The following is a 22,525-nucleotide window of genomic DNA, read 5'->3' on the forward strand; positions in this document are numbered from 1 at the left end:
TCCTGTTGTACTTTTATTTTTTAATTGTTAAAATTACTTATATTTTTTCTCTATAAATATAGTTAAGTCTCTAATTGGAATCCCAATAACCTGATAACAGATAATCATTATCAACAGATGATAATAGATATCATTCAACATGGATTGGATATGTTCCTGTATTTTAAAACAGGAAAGGAACTGCTAAGTGAATTAATAATATAAATAAAGTTGTAAGGAGGATGTTTAATATTCTTAAAATAACATACCATTGTTGCATACTGTTAACTGTTTCCTGTTGTACTTAATTCAGCTTTTTTTACTCTTCACGATTTTATTTACTCTTACAAAAGCAGTTAACGGAACACTTAAGTACCTTCAAGCAGAAGTATTTAAAGTGTAAGGGAGTCATATCAGGACATAATACATAAGAGCCTGGGTGGGGAATTGCAGTATTTGCCTTCTTTTTTTTTTTTTTTTTTTTTTTTTAACATCTTTATTGGGGTATAATTGCTTTACAATGGTGTGTTAGTTTCTGCTTTATAACAAAGTGAATCAGTCATACATAAACATATGTTCCCATATGTCTTCCCTCTTGCGTCTCCCTCCCTCTCACCCTCCCTATCCTACCCCTCCAGGCTGTCACAAAGCACCGAGCCAATATCCCCGTGCCATGCGGCTGCTTCCCACTAGCTATCTACCTTACTACGTTTGTTAGTGTGTATATGCCCATGACTCTCTCTCGCCCTGTCACAGCTCACCCTTCCCCCTCCCCATAACCTCAAGTCCGTTCTCTAGGAGGTCTGCGTCTTTATTCCTGCTTTACCCCTAGGTTCTTCATGACATTTTTTTCTTAAATTCCATATATATGTGTTAGCATACGGTATTTGTCTTTTTCTTTCTGACTTACTTCACTCTGTATGACAGACTCTAGGTCTATCCACCTCATTACAAATAGCTCAATTTCGTTTCTTTTTATGGCTGAGTAATATTCCATTGTATATATGTGCCACATCTTCTTTATCCATTCATCCGATGATGGGCACTTAGGTTGTTTCCATCTCCGGGCTATTGTAAATAGAGCTGCAATGAACTATTTGCCTTCTTGATGCATTTCTATAGCGTCAAATATGTGTTCCCGTCCACTGCCTGCCACTCAGGCAGGTTTCTCACTTTCATCCTTTTTAATATGCAAACAAGAAGTATGTTTGCTATGTCTAATTTTTTACTTTTCAGGATTAGCATTTTGTAAGGATCACCTGAGTTCTAGATACTTTGCATGCGTTGCTCATTGTTTTTCAGTTTCGCAACTTCCTTGCCTCCAAGATTCTCTTCCCCCATCCCTACCTTTTACATCCTTAGCCACCCCCTCCTGTGGTCATCTCCTTCATGTTGACATCAAAATCCATACAAGCTCTAAAAACTCTCCTTTAAGCACTATACTTTGACCCCTGCCCATCCAGCTCATCTGCTTTAATGCTGCTATTCTAGCAACCTTTTTTTACTTCCATCACAACTTTAGAGCTATTGACTTTGTTCTAATGTTACCCCTTCCCTCATTTCTTCACTTCCTTGTTCTGTGGTCCATCATTTGATAGATGAACAAATGAATAAACTAATTTCCACAAAATAACCCTTTGAGAAGTGGTTTTGTCTTCCTGTATTGCAGAAGAAAAGAGTGAAATCCAGAGGTTAATTAGGTCAGGCCACAAAACTGGTATGTAGCAGGACCAGATTTTAACCCAGATAAGCTTTATTCCAGCTTGAGAGGAGTAATATTTGAGTACCAGCTCTGCCACCTACCAGCTATGTGGACTTGGGCAAATTATTTCATCTCTCCAACCTTCACATTCATCTTTAAAATTTAAAATGTTTACTGTGCCCACAGGGAACTATATTCAATATCCTGGGATAAACCATAATGAAAAAGAATATAAAAAAGAATGTATATATGTGTAAAACAGTCACTTTGCTGTACAGCAGAGATAACACAACACTGTAAATCAACTATACCTCAAAATTTTTTTTAAGTTTATGGTGCCCACCTTACACAGTTATAGTGATGATTAAATGAAATAAAGCAGTCAAAGGCCTGTAGTAATTCACAGCACAAAGTGGGCATTTAACAAATACCGGTTTTCTTTTTCCCCAGCATCTAGCAAAGACTTAGGAGAAAATTGAGGTTCGTTGACTGACTCATGATTGTTCTGTTATAAGTCATCTGTGATAGAGTGTTAAAAAAGGATTGTGTTAAAATAGCTACACAGAAAATTAATGGATTTTTCTAGAGTCAATGTGTGACAAAGAGTAATTCTCTATCATTTCTCTCCTATTATAGTACTTCTTTTCCAGATGTATGTATTCTTTTAATTTAAGCGGCCAGCTTCTTATACCCCTGATTTCACATTTCCCAAATGTGTTGTCAGAAAGGGGAAAAAAAGTTTTCGTTATCTCTGATAGTTATGAGTGAATTTTTTTTTATGAGGGAATTTTTTGTTCTTGATTTTAATACTTTGTTTATTCTACTGTCATTTTGACTCTACTGGTGTGGGGTTTTTTCCCCCTAATTCATGTCTACTTTATAATTATATGTTTTCATTCATCAAGATCTTTTAGAACCCTGATCCTTTTTTCCTAATCCTTTTCTCACTTTTTCCAATGTAGTCAGATGTCCTTTCTGACCTTTCACATTCTTTCATTCTGTTCCATGTTTATTCCACTGGATGTTTCTTCAGTCAAGCAAACTTTAATTAATGCCCGCTGATATTTTAGGAGGGAACCCAGAGTGCCTGGTGTTCCCTTCCTGTGGACATCTCCGTGTGCACACTTCCAAACCCTAACTGAAACACTTCCACGTGGTTTTCCCGGCTCTCCTTATTCTGATCTCTTGTGTCCCCTCAGCCTTTCGGCCTTGGATATGTTCCACAACTTCTATTTATACCCACCCACATGTTTCTTTTTAAATGTCCTTAAAAACTTTTGAGCACATTACATATCTCCAGCTAGAACATATGTTTCTTGAAGTTAGTCCTATCTATGCATTGTATGTTTTCTAGAGATAAATGTGTGGACATCTTACCACTATGACTCACCCTCCTCACTGCGCAAGACCATGCTTTGTGGGGAGGGATGAAACTGTTGAGTTCACCTTAGGCCAACTTTGCACAGGTAGAAGAAGAGCGGAGATACTCAGCTAGCCAAAGTCACATAGGGTGTGTCTGTCTGTGTGTACGTACAGAAGGCACAGGCTTTCTTTTAGAAAAAGACTCGGGTTCATATAGAGTAATTTATGACCATTTAAATTGAATACTATTTGGCTAACTGCACATGTCAGTCTAACTTTTTACCACTTGCTGGTTGTTGACCTTCATTCAGGCAGTCCTTTTTTTTTTAACTTTTCAGACAGGTCCTATAACCTCTATGTCTCAGTTTTCTCATCTGTAATATGGTTTAATAATTGAAACTCCCTCAAATAGTAAATGATCTCTGTGGCATGCTTAAAACAGTGCCTGGCAATAAGTGCTCATCGTTACAGTTTGTACTATCAGTGTACTGACATGGTACCACTAGACCAAGAACTGCAAACTCAAATACCTACAGGGGCCAGGTGGATCACACAGCTGAAACAATCAAATGCAGCGGTAAACTGGAGTCATTTAAAGGCAGCAATAGGTGCCCAGCTCCACCCAATTGTGCCGTAGGCTGAGGTTGACAAATCTGCCTGGTTTTCAAGAGGATTAAAGAATAAGAATTTGTATGTAGCTTTTGATTGTTTAATGTTGACAATGACTTTGAGTAAGTTTAAAACAGCCCAAAGTTTATTGAAGGTCCAAAGAAAGCAGTCTCTACAGGTAAATTAGCTTTCGAGTAGCTGGTTTGTGATTCCAATCTAAACCCTCAAAAACGATCTTTCACGTATTTTGAAATAACACTGTTATTATACAAAGAAGATCTTAGCTTTAGTTTCTGCTCTCATAATAGTGGGAGAATAGGCCCTTCATCTTTCTTGAGAAACCTCATTTACTTTGCTAATCTCAGCAATCCCCTCTAGCTAAGTTACTCCAAAATTTGTGTCAAGTTTCAGTTCTGCATTTCACTGGCCTATTCCCCATAATGTCATGGATCCAAAATACAATTCATTTTTCCTCAGATCTGCATCTTTTCCAACTTAACTGTGAGATGATTCCACCAATCTCCTGTCACTTTTGCATGTTCAGAGCTGTTCCCCTATCCTCAAATTGCCAAATTCTATCAATATTGCTTTTGGAAGTCTGCAAATATCCCTATCTTCCCACTCTGACACCACCATAGTCTTGGCCCTTTTTACATATGGCTGGACTTGGACAATAGCTTATTGGTCATCTACTGTGTGCCAGGTACTGTTCTGAGGATATAGCAAAGAGGACACACAAACAGGGGACCTGTTTTCAGTTGAGCCTAAATTTTTGTGGGAAAACAAGATCAAGTTTAAAAAATAAAAACTTATACTTTGAAAAATATTAGCTACCCAGAAAAATCAGTGCAGTGACCACTTATATACCAACTACCTAGATTCAGGTTAATCTAAAGCATTATTTTCGTCCTTATCCACTGAAGTCCAGTGACTCCTCTAGCATTTTTTTTTTTTTTTACATCTTTATTGGAGTGTAATTGCTTTACAATGGTGTGTTAGTTTCTGCTTTATAACAAAGTCAATCAGTTATACATACACATATGTCCCATATCTCTTCCCTCTTGCGTCTCCCTCCCTCCCACCCTCCCTATCCCACCCTCCAGGCGGTCACAAAGCACTGAGCTGATATCCCTGTGCTATGCACCTGCTTCCCACTAGCTATCTACCTTACGTTTGGTAGTGTATATATGTACATGCCTCTCTCTCGCTTTGTCACATCTTACCCTTCCCCCTCCCCATATCCTCAAGTCCATTCTCTAGTAGGTCTGTGTCTTTATTCCTGTCTTACCCCTAGGTTCTTCATGACATTTTTTTTTCTTAAATTCCATATATATGTGTTAGCATACGGTATTTGTCTTTCTCTTTCTGACTTACTTCACTCTGTATGACAGAGTCTAGGTCTATCCACCTCATTACAAATAGCTCAATTTCGTTTCTTTTTATGGCTGAGTAATATTCCATTGTATATATGTGCCACATCTTCTTTACCGTTCATCCGATGATGGACACTTGGGTTGTTTCCATCTGCGGGCTATTGTAAATAGAGCTGCAATGAATATTTTGGTACATGACTCTTTTTGAATTATGGTTTTCTCAGGGTATATGCCCAGTAGTGGGATTGCTGGGGCATATGGTAGTTCTATTTGTAGTTTTTTAAGGAACCTCCATACTGTTCTCCACAGTGGCTGTATCAATTTACATTCCCACCAACAGTGCAATAGGGTTCCCTTTTCTCCACACCCTCTCCAGCATTTACTGTTTCTAGGTTTTTTGATGATGGCCATTCTGACTGGTGTGAGATGATATCTCATTGTAGTTTTTATCTGCATTTCTCTAATGATTAATGATGTTGAGCATTCTTTCAAATGTTTGTTGGCAGTCTGTATATCTTCTTTGGAGAAATGTCTATTTAGGTCTTCTGCCCATTTTTGCATTGGGTTGTTTGTTTTTTTGTTATTGAGCTGCATAAGCTGCTTATAAATTTTGGAGATTAATCCTTTGTCAGTTGCTTCATTTACAAATATTTTCTCCCATTCTGAGGGTTGTCTTTTGGTCTTGTTTATGGATTCCTTTGCTGTGCAAAAGCTTTGAAGTTTCATTAGGTCCCATTTGTTTATTTTTGTTTTTATTTCCATTTCTCTAGGAGGTGGGTCAAAAAGGATCTTGGTGTGACTTATGCCCTAGAGTGTTCTGCCAATGTTTTCCTCTAAGAGTTTGATAGTTTCTGGCCTTACATTTAGGTCTTTAATCCATTTTGAGCTTATTTTTGTGTATGGTGTTAGGGAGTGATCTAATTTCATACTTTTACATGTACCTGTCCAGTTTTCCCAGCACCACTTATTGAAGAGGCTGTCCTTTCTCCACTGTACATTCCTGCCTCCTTTATCAAAGATAAGGTGACCATATGTGCGTGGGTTTATCTCTGGGCTTTCTCTCCTGTTCCACTGATCTATCTTTCTATTTTTGTGCCAGTACCATACTGTCTTGATTACTATATCTTTCTAGTATAGTCTGAAGTCAGGAAGCCTGATTCCTCCAGCTCTGTTTTTCTTTCTCGAGATTGCTTTGGCTATTCGGGGTCTTTTGTGTTTCCATACAAATTGTGAAATTTTTTCTTCTAGTTCTGTGAAAAATACCAGTGGTAGTTTGATAGGGATTGCATTGAATGTGTAGATTGCTTTGGGTAGTAGAGTCATTTTCAGAATGTTGATTCTTCCAATCCAAGAACATGGTATATCTCTCCATCTATTTGTATCATCTTTAATTTCTTTCATCAGTGTCTTATAATTTTCTGCATACAGGTCTTTTGTCTCCGTAGGTAGGTTTATTCCTAGATATTTTATTCTTTTTGTTGCAATGGTAAATGGGAGTGTTTTCTTGATTTCACTTTCAGATTTTTCATCATTAATGTATAGGAATGCCAGAGATTTCTGTGCATTAATTTTGTATCCTGCTACTTTACCAAATTCATTGATTAGCTCTAGTAGTTTTCTGGTATCATCTTTAGGATTCTCTATGTATAGTATCATGTCATCTGAAAACAGTGACAGCTTTACTTGTTCTTTTCCAATTTGGATTCCTTTTATTTCCTTTTCTTCCCTGATTGCTGTGGCTAAAACTTCCAAAACTATGTTGAATAAGAGTGGTGAGAGTGTGCAACCTTGTCTTGTTCCTGATCTTAGTGGAAATGCTTTCAACTTTTCACCATTGAGGATGATGTTGGCTGTGGCTTTGTCATATATGGCCTTTATTATGTTGAGGAAAGTTCCCTCTATGCCTACTTTCTGCAGGGTTTTTATCATAAATGGGTGTTGAATTTTGTCGAAATCTTTCTCTGCATCTATTGAGATGATCGTATGGTTTTTCTCCTTCAATTTGTTAATATGGTGTATCACATTGTTTTGCGTATATGGAAGAATCCTTGCATTCCTGGGATAAACCCCACTTGATCATGGTGTATGATCCTTTTAGTGTGCTGTTGGATTCTGTTTGCCAGTATTTTGTTGCGGATTTTTGCTTCTATGTTCATCAGTGATATTGCCCTGTAGTTTTCTTTCTTTGTGACATCGTTGTCTGGTTTTGGTATCAGGGCGATGGTGGCCTCGTAGAATGGGTTTGGGAGTGTTCCTCCCTCTGCTATATTTTGGAAGAGTTTGAGAAGGATAGGCGTTAGCTCTTCTCTAAATGTTTGATAGAATTCGCCTGTGAAGCCATCTGGTCCTGGGCTTTTGTTTGTTGGAAGATTTTTAATCACAGTTTCAATTTCAGTGCTTGTAATTGGTCTGTTCATATTTCCTATTTCTTCCTGATTCAGTCTTGGCAGGTTGTGCATTACTAAGAATTTGTCCATTTCTTCCAGGTTGTCCATTTTATTGGCATATAGTTGCTTGTAGTAATCTCTCATGATCCTTTGTATTTCTGCAGTGTCCGTTGTTACTTCTCCTTTTTCATTTCTAATTCTATTGATTTGAGTCTTCTCCCTTTTTTTCTTGATGAGTCTGGCTAATGGTTTATCAATTTTGTTTACCTTCTCAAAGAACCAGCTTTTAGTTTTATTGATCTTTGCTATTGTTTCCTTCATTTCTTTTTCATTTATTTCTGATCTGATTTTTATGATTTCTTGCCTTCTGCTAACTTTGGGGTCTCTTTGTTCTTCTATCTCTAATTGCTTTAGGTATAAGGTTAGGTTGTTTATTTGAAATGTTTCTTGTTTCTTGAGGTAAGACTGTATTGCTATAAACTTCCCTCTTTGAACTGCTTTTGCTGCATCCCATAGGTTTTGAGTCATCGTGTTTTCATTGTCATTTGTTTCTATGTATTTTTTGATTTCCTCTTTGATTTCTTCAGTGATCTCTTGGTTATTTAGTAGTGTATTGTTTAGCCTCCATGTGTTTGTATGTTTTACAGGTTTTTTCCTGTAATTGATATCTAGACTCATAACATTGTGGTTGGAAAAGGTACTTGATACGTATTCAATTTTCTTAAATTTACCAAGGCTTGATTTGTGACCCAAGATATGATTGTCCTGGAGAATATTTCATGAGTGCCTGAGAAGAAAGTGTATTCTGTTGTTTTTGGATGGAGTGTCCTATAAATATCAATTAAGTCCATCTTGTTTAATGTATCATTTAAAGCTTGTGTTTCCTTATTTATTTGCATTTTGGATGATCTGTCCATTGGTGAAAGTGGGGTGTTAAAGTCCCCTACTATGATTGTGTTACTGTTGATTTCCCCTTTTATGGTTGTTAACATTTGCCTTATGTATTGAGGTGCTCCTATGTTGGGTGCATAAATATTTACAATTGTTATATCTTCTTGGATCGATCCCTTGATCATTATGTAGTGTCCTTCTTTGTCTCTTCTAATAGTCTTTATTTTAAAGTCTATTTTGTCTGACATGAGAATTGCTACTCCAGCTTTCTTTTGGTTTCCATTTGCATGAAATATCTTTTTCCATCCCCTTACTTTCAGTCTGTATGTGTCTCTCGGTCTGAAGTGGGTCTCTTGTAGACAGCATATATATGGGTCTTGTTTTTGTATCCATTCAGCCAATCTGTGTCTTTTGGTGGGAGCATTTAGTCCATTTACATTTAAGGTAATTATCGATATGTATGTTCCTATTCCCATTTTCTTAATTGTTTTGGGTTCGTTATTGTAGGTCTTTTCCTTCTATTGTGCTTCTTGCCTAGGGAAGTTCCTTTAGCAGTTGTTGTAAAGCTGGTTTGGTGGTGCTGAACTCTCTCAGGTTTTGCTTGTCTGTAAAGGTTTTAATTTCTCCATCAAATCTGAATGAGATCCTTGCTGGGTAGAGTAATCTTGGTTGTAGGTTTTTCTCCTTCATCACTTTAAATATGTCCTGCCAGTCCCTTCTGGCTTGCAGAGTTTCTGCTGAAAGATCAGCTGTTAACCTTATGGGGATTCCCTTGTGTGTTATTTGTTGTTATTCTCTTGCTGCTTTTAATATGTTTTCTTTGTATTTAATTTTGGACAGTTTGATTAATATGTGTCTTGGCATATTTCTCCTTGGATTTATCCTGTATGGGACTCTCTGTGCTTCCTGGACTTGATTAACTATTTCCTTTCCCATATTAGGGAAGTTTTCAACTATAATCTCTTCAAATACTTTCTCAATCCCTTTCTTTTTCTCTTCTTCTTCTGGAACCCCTATAATTCGAATGTTGGTGCATTTAATGTTGTCCCAGAGGTCTCTGAGACTGTCCTCAGTTATTTTCATTTTTTTTTCTTTATTCTGCTCTGCAGTAGTTATTTCCACTATTTTATCTTCCAGGTCACTTATCCGTTCTTCTGCCTCAGTTATTCTGCTATTGATCCCTTCTAGAGTATTTTTCATTTCATTCATTGTGTTGTTCATCGTTGTTTGTTTCATCTTTAGTTCTTCTAGGCCCTTTTTAAATGTTTCTTGCATTTTGTCCATTCTATTTCCAAGATTTTGGATCATCTTTACTATCATTATTCTGAATTCTTTTTCAGGTAGACTGCCTACTTCCTCTTCATTTGTTAGGTCTGGTGGGTTTTTATCTTGCTCCTTCATCTGCTGTGTGTTTTTCTGTCTTCCCATTTTGCTTATCTTACTGTGTTTGGGGTCTCCTTTTTGCAGGCTGCAGGTTCATAGTTCCCGTTGTTTTTGGTGTCTGTCTGCAGTGGCTAAGGTTGGTTCAGTGGGTTGTGTAGGCTTCCTGGTGGAGGGGCCTAGTGCCTGTGTTCTGGTGGATGAGGCTGGATCTTGTCTTTCTGGTGGGCAGGTCCACGTCTGGTGGTGTGTTTTGGGGTGTCTGTGGACTTATTATGATTTTAGGCAGACTCTCTGCTAATGGGTGGGGTTGTGCTCCTGTGTTGCTAGTTGTTTGGCATAGGATGCCCAGCACTGTAGCTTGCTGGTCGTTGAGTGAAGCTGGGTGCTGGTGTTCAGATGGAGATCTCTGGGAGATTTTCGCCGTTTGATATTACGTGGAGCTGGGAGGTCTCCTGTGGACCAGTGTCCTGAAGTTGGCTCTCCCACCTCAGAGGCACAGCACTGACTTCCGGCTGCAGCACCAAGAGCCTTTCATCCACACGGCTCAGAATAAGAGGGAGAAAAAGTAGAAAGAAAGAATTAGTAGAAGAAGAAAGAAAGAAAGAAAGAAAGAAAGGAGGGAGGTAGGGAAGGAGGAAGGAAGGAAGGAAGGAGGGAAGGAAGGAAAAAAGAAAGAAAGAAAGAAGATAAAGTAAAATAAAATAAAGTAAGATAAAATATAAAGTTATTAAAATAAAAAAATAATTATTAAAAAAAAAAATAAAAAAAAAAAAACCAAAAAACGGACGGATAGAACCCGAGGACAAATGGTGGAAGCAAAGGTATACAGCATAAATCTTACTCTCAAAGCCCACCTCCTCAATTTGGGATGATTGGTTGTCTATTCATGTATTCCACAGACATCAAGTTGATTGTGGAGCTTGAATCCGCTTCTTCTGAGGCTGCTGGGAGAGATTTCCCTTTCTCTTCTTTGTTCTCACAGGTCCCAGGGGCTCAGCTTTGGATTTCGCCCCGCCTCTGCGTGTAGGTCGCTGGAGGGCGTCTGTTCTTCGCTCACACAGGACGGGGTTAAAGGAGCCGCTGATTCCGGGGCTCTCGCTCACTCAGGCCGGGGAGAGGGCGGGGCACGGAGTACGGGGCGAGCCTGCGGCGGCAGAGGCCAGCGTGACGTTGCACCAGCGCGAAGCGCGCCGTGCGTTCTCCTGGGTAAGTTGTCCCTGGATCCTGGGACCCTGGCAGTGCGGGATGGACAGGCTCCCCGGAAGGGGGTTGTGGATGGTAACCTGTGCTCACACACAGGCTTCTTGGTGGCGGCAGCAGCAGCCTTAGTGTCTCGTGCCCGTCTCTGGAGTCCGTGCTTTTAGCCGCGGCTCGCGCCTGTCTCTGGAGCTCCTTTAAGCAGTGCTCTTAATCCCCTATCCTCGGGCACCAGGAAACAAAGAGGGAAGGAAAAGTCTCTTGCCTCTTCGGCAGCTCCAGACTTTTCCCCGGACTCCCTCCCGGCCAGCCGTGGCGCACTAACCCCCTGCAGACTGTGTTCACGCCGTCAACCCCAGTCCTCTCCCGGCGCTCTGATGGAAGCCCGAGCCTCAGCTCGCAGCCCCGCCCGCCCCGGCGGGTGAGCAGACAAGCCTCTCGGGCTGGTGAGTGCCGGTCGGCCCTGATCCTCTGTGCGAGAATCTCTCCGCTTTGCCCCCCGCACCCCTGTGGCTGCGCTCTCCTCCGCAGCTCCGAAGCTTTCCCCCTCTGCCACCCGCAGTCTCCTCGCGCGAAGGGGCTTCCTAATGTGTGGAAAGCTTTTCTCCTTCACAGCTCCCTCCCACTGGTGCAGGCCCCGTCCCTATCCTTTTGTCTCTGTTTTTTCTTTTTTCTTTTGCCCTACCCAGGTACGTGGGGGGTTTCTTGCCTTTTGGGAGGTCTGAGGTCTTCTGCCAGGGTTCAGTAGGTGCTCTGTAGGAGTTGTCCCACGTGTAGATGTATTTCTGGTGTATCTGCTAGTGTTGGAGGGCCTCCTGCAGAGGCGTGGTGTGGCTGTGGCTCACCGTGGGGACAAGAACACTCTCTAGCATTTTTTTAAAGTTCAAGTTCCATTTGTCTTTCTTAATGTTGGTTCTAGCAGCTGACCATCCTCTGGGCACTACTGTGTGGCACATTTTAGAGTACCTAATTTTTACAACGACAACTAAAAGGTGAGAGCTATCCCAGTTTTACAGCTCACACGCTCATGTCTGCCCAGCTAAGACATGGCAAAGCCAGAACTCTATCCCCCACGTGATCACACATGACAGGTGAACTCAGTTTTTTCTTAAGGTTACCCTGTCGCACAAACACTGCTATAGCTGAGCTGGTTATTTACTGCCCTGGAAAGATACTACCCTTTCTCCTCTCTGGATTTCTGCCTCCCTCCTACCCTCCTCCTAAACTATCCTTTTCTGCTTGCCCATTCAAATCTTTCAAGATTCAACACACATCCACCTTGCTACTAACTTGAAGGTTGCTCTGCTGTAGAACCCAACAATGGCTTTTGCTTCTATAGCGCTTGATGCATTTCAAGGCACACATAGTAAACACCTTGTAATTAGCACTTGTATGTCATACAATGAGATCGTTTTTATTTTTTGTCTTAACCCACCTAAGTAGATTATACATTTGTCAGTGGCAGGAGTTTTGTCTTAAACATTGCCTTTCTGTCTGTACCTTGCTATTGACCAGGGTTTCTCAACCTCAGCACTATTGATATTTTGGATTAGTTAATTCTTTGGTTTGGGGGCCTGTCCTGTACATCGTAGAATGTTTAGCAGCATCCCTGGCCTTACCTATTAGATGCCAGTAGTACCAGCCTCCCAGTCCTGAAAATGAAAAATGTCTCCAGACATTACCAAATAGGCCCTTGGAGGCAAAATCATCTCTAGTTGATGACCACGGCCATAGATGTAGCACTTAGGAAATACCCTTCAGTGGATCACAATGATAGTGTTTATTGTGGGAACTTCACTGTCTTCCACTCATATAAAGCTGTGTCTACTTATACAGCCCTCTTGTTTTTGTGAGGGCAAGATTTGTTTTAAATGAGGAACTCACCATTTAATAGAGAACAGAACACATTCTGGTTGACATTTTAAAAGGTAGATTTTCTGCAAATGGAAGCATGATTAGCCTGTTCAAATGATTGTCTCATATAGGTTCTGGTTTCTTGTCATAGCTGTTTATTATAACCAACACATTTTAGGAATGGAAAACAACCAGCTGTGAGTATTGTATTATTTTTAATCCCATATTAGAGAATTAGATTATCCAATATCCAAATACCTTAATTTTTGATCATACACTTCAGTGACAGTCAAATGGTTGTTAAAGTGAATTAACTAGTCATTTAATCAGTAATTTCGTGCATTACAAGACCTAAATGATTGGGCAAATGGGATTGAATCTCCTGTGAGTCGGTTTCCCTCCTAGAAAAAATCCTGGAACAGTATCTGGTATGAATTAGGAGTCCTTATGAGTCCCATACTTTATATAGCACCCGTTTTGCTTAACCAGAGAGCTACCCTTCTCTAACACTTTTTTTAAAATATAAATTTAATTTAATTTATTTTATTTTTGGCTGTGTTGGGTCTTCATTGCTGCGTGCGGGCTTTCTCTAGTTGTGGTGAGCGGGGGCTACTCTTTGTTGCGGTGCGCAGGCTTCTCATTGCAGTGGCTTCTCTTATTGTGGAGCACAGGCTCTAGGCACACAGGCTTCAGTAGTTGTGGCTCGCGGGCTCTAGAGTGCAGGCTCAGTAGATGTGGCGCACGGGCTTAGTTGCTCTGCGGCATGTGGGATCTTCCCGGACCAGGGCTTGAACCCGTGTCCCCTGCATTGGCAGGCAGATTAGTAACCACTGCGCCACCAGGGAAGGACCTCTAACACTGTTTTTACGACCGATATATGGTCATAAAAGCCTTATGAGGGCTGTACTGAACATTCGCTGTTTTTGTATGAGGATTATTCCTTCTCTCTTATCAGATAATTCTGGTAAACCTGCCAAAGAAAGAACTCCCTGGCCTAGCCATACAAAGTACCTGATCCCCCTGGGCAATGCCATTGGTTCACGAGTGAGCATGTGACCTAAGCTGGGCCACTCAGAGCTTCTCCAGTAGTTTTTCAGTTTGGAACATGAAACACAGGGCCATATCTAAGGGCACACGGAGCAAGGAAGGTGTTTATTGAAGCTAGAGCATCCACGGCCACATGGAAAAAGCCAATCTGCAGTACAGAGGATGAGTACAACTCAAAAGCAAGCAGTGCCCAGATAGAGGAGGAGTCCTAACAATTTTGAGTTCCTAAATAAATTTAAGTGTGGCTGGCGCTAGACTTCCAAGTTATATGAGCCAATGAATTCACTTTTCTATTTAAGCTGCTTTGATTTGGATTTGTACCACTTGCACTAAAAGCATCTGTATTAATTCAGGGTGATTCCTGTTGTTCGGCAGTTTTGGGTGACAAGGACAGCTCTTCCCACCACACTATACTTTTGCTTATATACTTCTGCATGTAGCCTTTCCTTTTGAGTATAGAAGAAAATAAATATATACTCCATAAAGATAACCTGTGAAAAATATAAAGAAGGACCTTTGGGTGGCTCTTAATACTTCACGGAAATATCTAAATGAGTGATTTTAAATGAGGTTAATTTTATTACTAGTGCTCTATTTTTATAACAGAACCTCACTTTTCCTACAGCACTCTTCCTGGGCTTTGAAATGTATTGCACAGATGTAACAATTCAGTTCACAAACAAAAATTGGTTTCATATTACCAGTGAAAAAGACTAACTGCAGCTATTTGGGGAGCTGTAATGCCTCCTTTAAACCACAAAGATACTTGAGCTCATTACCTTTACAACTAATGTATTCTCCTGATCATTTTACACTATGAAATACTGAACAGTAAGAAGACTTCGAACATTTGCAATCTTCTTACAGAATATAAATGCAGCCTGAAAACCCCATGATACACAGAGATGCTTCCTCAAAATATAGAAAAAACGCAGAAAGTAAATATTGCCATTCCTCAAGTTTGGAGAACAATTTTCCTTATGTCCTTAATATTATTTTCTGTCCAAAAAGGAAGAAACAAAATTCTTAATTATAGTTGTCTAAAGAGGGAAAAGAGAGAGGAGGAAAAGTTGTGTTTGTGGTTAATGAAAGACGCTGCATTTCTCGCCTAGGCTGGAGGCAAGTATTGGAGAATCGATAGGAGAGACGGGAGGCACTGGAGAGGAACAAGCAGTACTAATGAAAAAGAGTCTTCTACTACTGTAGACACTCCTTGGAGGTCAGACATTCAATTTTACGTTCCTTTGTGTCCCCAGGTTCAAATCTATCTCTTATAGGTAGTCAATAAGCATTTGATGGGCAAACAGATTATTTTGGTTTATTGCTAGGCAGAATGATTTGATACACTTTGGGATCCTCTGGGTTTTATGAAATTTTAAATGCAGGATCAATTATTGTTAACCTAATTGGAGTCCAAATGTAAGTATTTTGTAGTAGAGCAAGAGAAAATAGAAGGTAAGAATGCATTAGCTTCAAACCTAGGACACCAAAATGAAGATAGGGCTTCCCTGGTGGCGCAGTGGTTGAGAGTCTGCCTGCCGATGCAGGGGACGCGAGTTCGTGCTCCGGTCCGAAAAGATCCCACATGCTGCGGAGCAGCTGGGCCCGTGAGCCATGGCCGCTGAGCCTGCGTGTCCGGAGCCTGTGCTCCGCAACGGGAGAGGCCGCAACAGTGAGAGGCCCACGTACCGCAAAAAAAAAAAAAAGAAAGATAAAGATGTATGCATAAAAGTGTGTTAAAGGAAAAAAAAGTACAGAAGTGATGGGAGTGTAAATGAGTAAAGTCAGTTTTTGAAAATTGTTTGACAGTATCAGCTAAATTTGAGCATAGGTGCTCCCTATGAGCCAGTAATTTCACTCCTAATTGCTCAACAGGGCAGTGGAATACTGCATGTTGAATAGGGGGAGGGTGGTAAAAGGGTACAAACTTCAATTATAAGATGAATAAGGTCTAAGAACCTAATGTACAACATGGTGACTATAGTTGATAACATTGTATTATATAAATAAAATTTGCTAAGAGAACAGAACTTAAATGTTCTCACCAAAAAAAACCAACCAACCAAACAAACAAAAATGATAAATATGTGAGGTAAGAGATAACTCCATGGGGGGATATTCTTACACAGTGTAAATGTATATCAAATCATCACTTTGTACACTTTAAACGTCTTACAGTTTTGTCAATTATACCTCAGTAAAGCTGTTAAAAAAACCCCAAAACACCACATGTTACGTACTTAGGTACTTGAACAGTAAGAGAACTACAAACATTTCAATCTCCTTTCTTCTCAACAGAACTGTGTACAGATATGCACCAAAAGACGAGTACAAGAATATTCATAATATCATTATTCATAATAGCCCAAAATTGGAAACAACCCAACATTCATCAACAGTAGAATGGATAAATAAACTTGTGTTGTATTCATGCAGTGGAATGCTATACAGAAATGAAAATGATAAAACCACAGCTGTGTTCAACAACATGGATAAATGTAAAGAACATAAATGTTGACGAAAGAACACAGAGGAACACATGCTATATGATCCCAATTATATGAAATAGGAAAACAGTAAAACTGACCTAATCAGGATAGTGGTTACCTTTGGGGAGGAGAGTGGGACGATGTTGGGAGAAGAGACAAATGGGACTATTGGGGTACTGATATTGTTCTATTTCCAGACGTTAGTTATTATTACAAAACTAATTTTGTAACTAGTTACTAAAATTAATACATTCCGGGTATTAGTTACAAAATTGTCTTCATTTTGAGCTAATGCATTGACTTTGGATTTGTACACTTTGTTCAGTAGCAAAGCCAAAAAACGATACAGATGTGTAAAATCTATAGGTGCTTTTGACCTTCTTTCCAACTCAGATACAGCTGGAATTATTGCCTCATGATAACTATAAAAAAAGATGCACGATGAAGGAGATTCATGGCCACAAATTTATCTAATCTCTCTCTGCACACCCCTTATCACTGAGTTATACTCTATCACTCCACTGTTGGGACCCAAAGAGATACCCAATACTGAATCTGAGTATTTATCTGAACCCTAGTTAGAATTTCAGCCTTTTTACAACAAGAATATATAATTTACACCTCTGTGAGAGGTTTAAATCTAGGTATGTGACTGGCTTTGGCCAATGGACTATTAGCAGACATGCACAGGGAGGCTTGAGTAGTCTTGTCACTGGGGCATGGCATATTGTGATGCTGGAAATCCTTTTCCCACCAAGTGCATGAGCCCAGGCTAGCTTGCTGGGTGATGAGAGGCTGGGGCCACCCCCCTAGCCTGCATTGAGACAACTGCCACACATATAACTGAGGCCCCCAGACCAACCAGACTGCCAAGCACCAAACGTGAGTGAGCCGTGACCTGGCTGTCACAGACCAGAAGAACCACCCAGTCAACCCTCAGGACTTTATGAACTAATAAATGTTTGCTCTTTTAAATCACTGATTTAAGAGTATTTCGCTATACAACAAAACCTAACAGATACATACAACAATGATCTCTGAACATTTTGCACAGCAACTAGTATAATACCTTTCACATATTATTACACAGTTAACAAATGTTTTAATAATGATGGAGATTTCTCCTTGTTCTTCTAGTCTTTCCTCCTAAGTGGTCAGTTTTACAACATAAACCTCCAATATTTAGCTTTACAAATATTAAACTATTTAAAATATCTATTGCATTGTTTTTATCATTATTTTGTTTTACTATACCAGCCTCTTTGAAAACTCCAGGAATGACCTACAGATATAGTAAGGTTTTTCCCACAAACCATGCTGATCACTGTTTCCTATCTGTTTAGAAAATAATGGTCAAAACTGTTCTTTAGCAACTACATGATTTTTTTTTAAAGGAATATGTTTCCTGTCAGAGAAATGTTGAACAAATTTACCATGGAGGGTTGTGGAATCTACTTTAAGCTTTCGAAAGAAAGACTTCTCTCCGTTTTGGACATATCTAAAAGTAATCTTTTGATCCCTGCCAAACCCATGATTTTAGTTTATGCCACAAATGCAACATAAAGAAGCAAACTCAGGAAAAGTTGGCATTCATCTCTTTGCAGTGTAGTAGGACAGCCAGTAATTTTTATAATTTTCCTCACTCTGAGAGACTTTTGGCTTGTAATTTGAGTTTTTAGGAGACTTCTATATAATGAATCAGTTCTCTTAGCTGTGCATGGTAGTCCCTATCTCCTAGCCACTGTCTTTCTGATGTGTATTACTAATCAGAGGTGCAGGATGAGGGAGACTGGTGAATAATTAACACAACTGTGTGGCCACAATAAGAAAACCTCCCCAAGTATATGCTCTACTGATAGAGGCTCAATAACACCATCATTAAGACTGTTCAGGAGTATTGCAGAGAATGCTATCTCTATTCTTGCTATTTCTACTTTCTATTACCCTTTTCAGCATTTAAATCATTAGGCAGGTGACTTATTGTCCTCAATGGGAGTTGCCCCAGTAGAATCAGAGAACAAAGATGTCTTCGCTTTTGAGTTTCAAAAGAGTAAGGCAGAGATATTTGGAAGAATATGTGATTAGGAGGACTTGTTTTTTATCACTCCCATCTAAGATAAAGATTCTCTGAATCCTAAGGGAGAGCAGATGACCGGTATAAATTTGAAATTCTCAGAGTTCAAGAGTCCTGTAATCTGCTGCCCTTTTGGGTTTCCTGGGAAGGTGACAAGCCCTGAAGAATTCTTTATATCATCATAGCACTGGAGAATACATTAGAAATGTCTAAATACAATAAATAGACGAAAGAATCTTAGGAAGACTTATAGATTCCTCAAAAAACTCAGCTAGGAGAGGGAACTAGCCAAAAGACTTTCTTGTGAATATGACACTGAGAACCTGTGGATTTGTGGTTTGGGGCATCAAAAGAGGGAGAAGGCACAGCAGCAGATACACTGTGAAACCCACAACTGTTTCACACTGTGGGTTCATGAGCGCTCAGACATCACAGGATTTGCCAGTGTAGAAGAGTGGTGATAACTACAGTGTTCCAAGATGGACCCAAACACTAAAGAATGAGAGGCCCAATCTAGGGGAGAAAAGAGGGAACAAGAAAACCATGGCTTCACTGGATTTACCCCAGATTGGCTAGATTAACTTTACTGTCACTAAATAGAGTTCAAAACAGAGGGTTTTTGGATGAAACTAAAACCACATATCTTGTGATCTAAAATGAAGAGGCTGTAGATTTGATGCAGGGCCAGATCATAAGAAGCATTGTAAACTGTGCTGTGGGGAACCATTGAAGGGCTTTAAAACTGTGTTTTAGGAATTATCTCTCAGCAGTGTACAGAGTGCACATGAGAACAAGCAAGATTAGAGGAGGGAGCCTTGGTGACAAAGAAGGATGGTGGAGAGGCACCAATGAGAGGAGACTCCATAGTTGAGGGACTTGCTTAGGGTAAGATTCACTTATATTAGATATAATCTCTGTGATGGTACATGAAACTTCTATTATATTGAAAGTAACATCATCAAGAAAAGATTGAGGACCCCTGCTATCAAGTCTGGGTTAATGTAATCATGGTCCTGCTTGGGGAAAGGAGAAGTAACAAACTAATCTGAAGAACTTAATATTGTATAGGATTTAAGAGAGAGAGTCTTATGTTATTTAAATGCTTATGTTGGCCCTTTTGCATCCAGTTATGGTGTAGGCCATAGAAAGTCACAAGAAAGCATTATTCCTACCAAAACAACAAGAACAATCTGGATAATGTACAAATTCATAGTTTTGTTTTGTTTTTGGGGAGCACAGAAGAGAGCTGAGGATGCAAAGAAACCTAATAAACTACAATTCAGAAAGTGAGAGAGGAGATCCACAGATGCTCCGTTCTTGGTGGAACAGCTGGAGGAAGAGGAAGATGCCACAAAAGTGAGTAAGAAGAAAATGGCTGGGCTTTTTTAACACATTTTGAAAATCTGAGTAAAGGCTAGCGTGATGTTTCAGAAATCCTAAGATTCTCATACTCAAAGACAATTTGCTCTCATGCATCAGAGTGAGACTTTAAAATATGACTCTTCAAGACAAAGAATATTCATAGATGGAAGAGGGACATTTCATAATAATAAAACAGAAAACAATATGTGTGCATCTAATAAAGCTCTTAAATGCTTGAAGTTATTAGTATGAAATAGACAAACCTACTGGGAGTTTTTAGCACCTCTGTAAATGATAGAGCAAGTAGACAATAAAAATCGGTAAAGATATAGAAGACTGGAAAAACTGGATCAACTAACTTGATCTAATTGTCCCTTTCAAAACAGTACCGCCCAAAACAAGAGAATATAAATTCTTCTCAATTACACATGGCAAATTTATCAAGGTAGACTGTATATTGGGCCATAAAACAAGTCTCAATAAATTCCAAAGGTTGAAATCTTTGGATTATGTTTTCTGACCACAATAGTATTTTTCATAATTGAAGTATAGTTGATTTACAATATTGTATTTTTTTCAGGTGTACAATATAGTGGTTCAATATTTTTATAGATTACACTCCATTTAATGTTATTACAAAATAATAACTATATTTCCCTGTACTGTATCATATATTGTTTTTGCTCATTTATTTTACACATAGTAGTCTGCATCTCTTAATCTCCAACCCTATCTTGCCCTTCTCCCTGTCCCTCTCCCCACTGGTAAGCACTAGTTTGTTTGCTATATCTGTAAATTTGTTTGCCTTTTGTTATATACATTTGTTTGTTCATTTTTTAGATTCTACATATTAGTGATAAGGTACAGTATTTGACTTTCTCTTTCTGACTTATTTCACTTAGCATAACACCCTCTAGATCCATCCATGTTGTTTCAAATGGCCAAATATAACTTTTTATGGCTGGGTAATATTCCATTGTGTATATATACCACATATGCTTTATCCATTCATCTGTTGTTGGACACTTAGTTGCTTCCATAATTTGGCTATTGTAAATAATGCTTCTATGAACATTGGGGTGCATGTATCTTTTTGAATTAGTGTTTTCATTTTTTTCAGATATATACCCAGGAGTGGAATTGACTGGATTATATGGTAGTTCTATTGTTAGTTTTTTGAGGAACCTCCATATTAATTTCCATAGTGGCTACACCAATTTATATTTCCATCAACATTTCAAGGGTTCCCTTTTCTCCATATCCTCACCAACATTTGTTATTTCACACTAGAATTAAATTAGAAATTAATAACATTAAGATGTCTAGAAAATCCCTAAATATTTGGAAAATAAACAACACATTTCTAAACAACTCATGGACCAAGGAAGAAAGCACAAGAGAAATTAAAAATATTTAGGCCCTAATAACAATTAAAACACAGCATTTCAAAATGTGTGTCATGCAGCTAAAGCTGTGCCTAGAGGTAAATTTATATTTCAAATATAAATGCTTATACTAGAAAAAAATATAAACTTGTAAAATATATTTTTTATATTATAAGCTTACATTTTTTCTTAATTTTTTAAATTTTATTTTTATAAGTTTCAATATAAGCTTATATTAGGAAAAAAAGATATAGATTAAATGACCTAGGTTTCTAACTTATGAAGCTTGAAAAATCAGAGCAAATTAAGCCAAATATAAGTAAAAGGAATGATCTAATAAAACAGGAGTTAAAATCAGTGAAATGGAAAATGGACAAAAACCAAAAAATGAATGATGTCAAAATTTTGTTCTTTGAAAAGATTAATAAAATTGTTAAATATCTAACAGAACTGATCAAGAAAGAGATAAAGCACAAATAGCCAATACTAGGAATGATAGATGGGATATCATTACAAATTCTACAGATACTAAAGGGTTATTATAAACAATCTTACGCCAATAAGTTAAAACTTAGATGAAATAGGCAAATTCAGTGTAGATACAAATTACAAAAATTAACATGACAATTTGAAGAAAATCTTGATAGACTTATATCTGGTAAAGAACTCAAAATCATCATATAAAGCTTCCCAAAGTTTCAGAAAATACAGAAAGAGGAAATGCTTCCCAGCTTGTTTTATGAGGCCAGATTTCCCTGATATCAATCAAGATCAGACAAGAATATTCAAGAAGAGAACATTATAGTCCACTACACACCCACTAGAATGGCTAAAATGAAGGTGGCTGACCATACGAAAGTTGGCAAGGAGTGAATCAACCAAAACTCTCATACATTCATGGTGGGAGTATAACGTGGAATAACTACTTTGGAGAATGCTTTGGCAGTTAAAGAAAAAAGCAACATATATTTACTTTATAATCCAGCAGTCCCACACCTAAGTATTTAATCCAAAAGAATTTAAAACATATTGTTCACCAATGCCTTATACAAAAATATTCATAGCAGCTTTATTTGTAATAGCTAAAATCTGGAAACAACCCAGGTGGCCATCAACAGGAAAATGGATAAACAGATTGTGGTATACAATAGAACAAAAAGCATGAAACAATTTTTAAAACATTATGCTGAACAAAAGAAGCCAGACAGGGCTTCCCTGGTGGCGCAGTGGTTGAGAGTCTGCCTGCCGATGCAGGGGACTCGGGTTCGTGCCCCGGTCCGGGAAGATCCCACATGCCGTGGAGAGGCTAGGCCCGTGAGCCATGGCCGCTGAGCCTGTGCGTCCAGAGCCTGTGCTCGGCAACCTGAGAGGCCACTGCTGAGTGAGAGGCCCGCGTACCACAAAAAAAAAAAAAAAAAAAAAAAAAAAAAA

This window comes from Aethalodelphis obliquidens, unplaced genomic scaffold, assembly GCF_003676395.1.
Source record: "Aethalodelphis obliquidens isolate GAN/ISIS:26980383/991018 unplaced genomic scaffold, ASM367639v1 scaffold2, whole genome shotgun sequence".
Taxonomy (NCBI): Eukaryota; Metazoa; Chordata; class Mammalia; order Artiodactyla; family Delphinidae; genus Aethalodelphis; species Aethalodelphis obliquidens.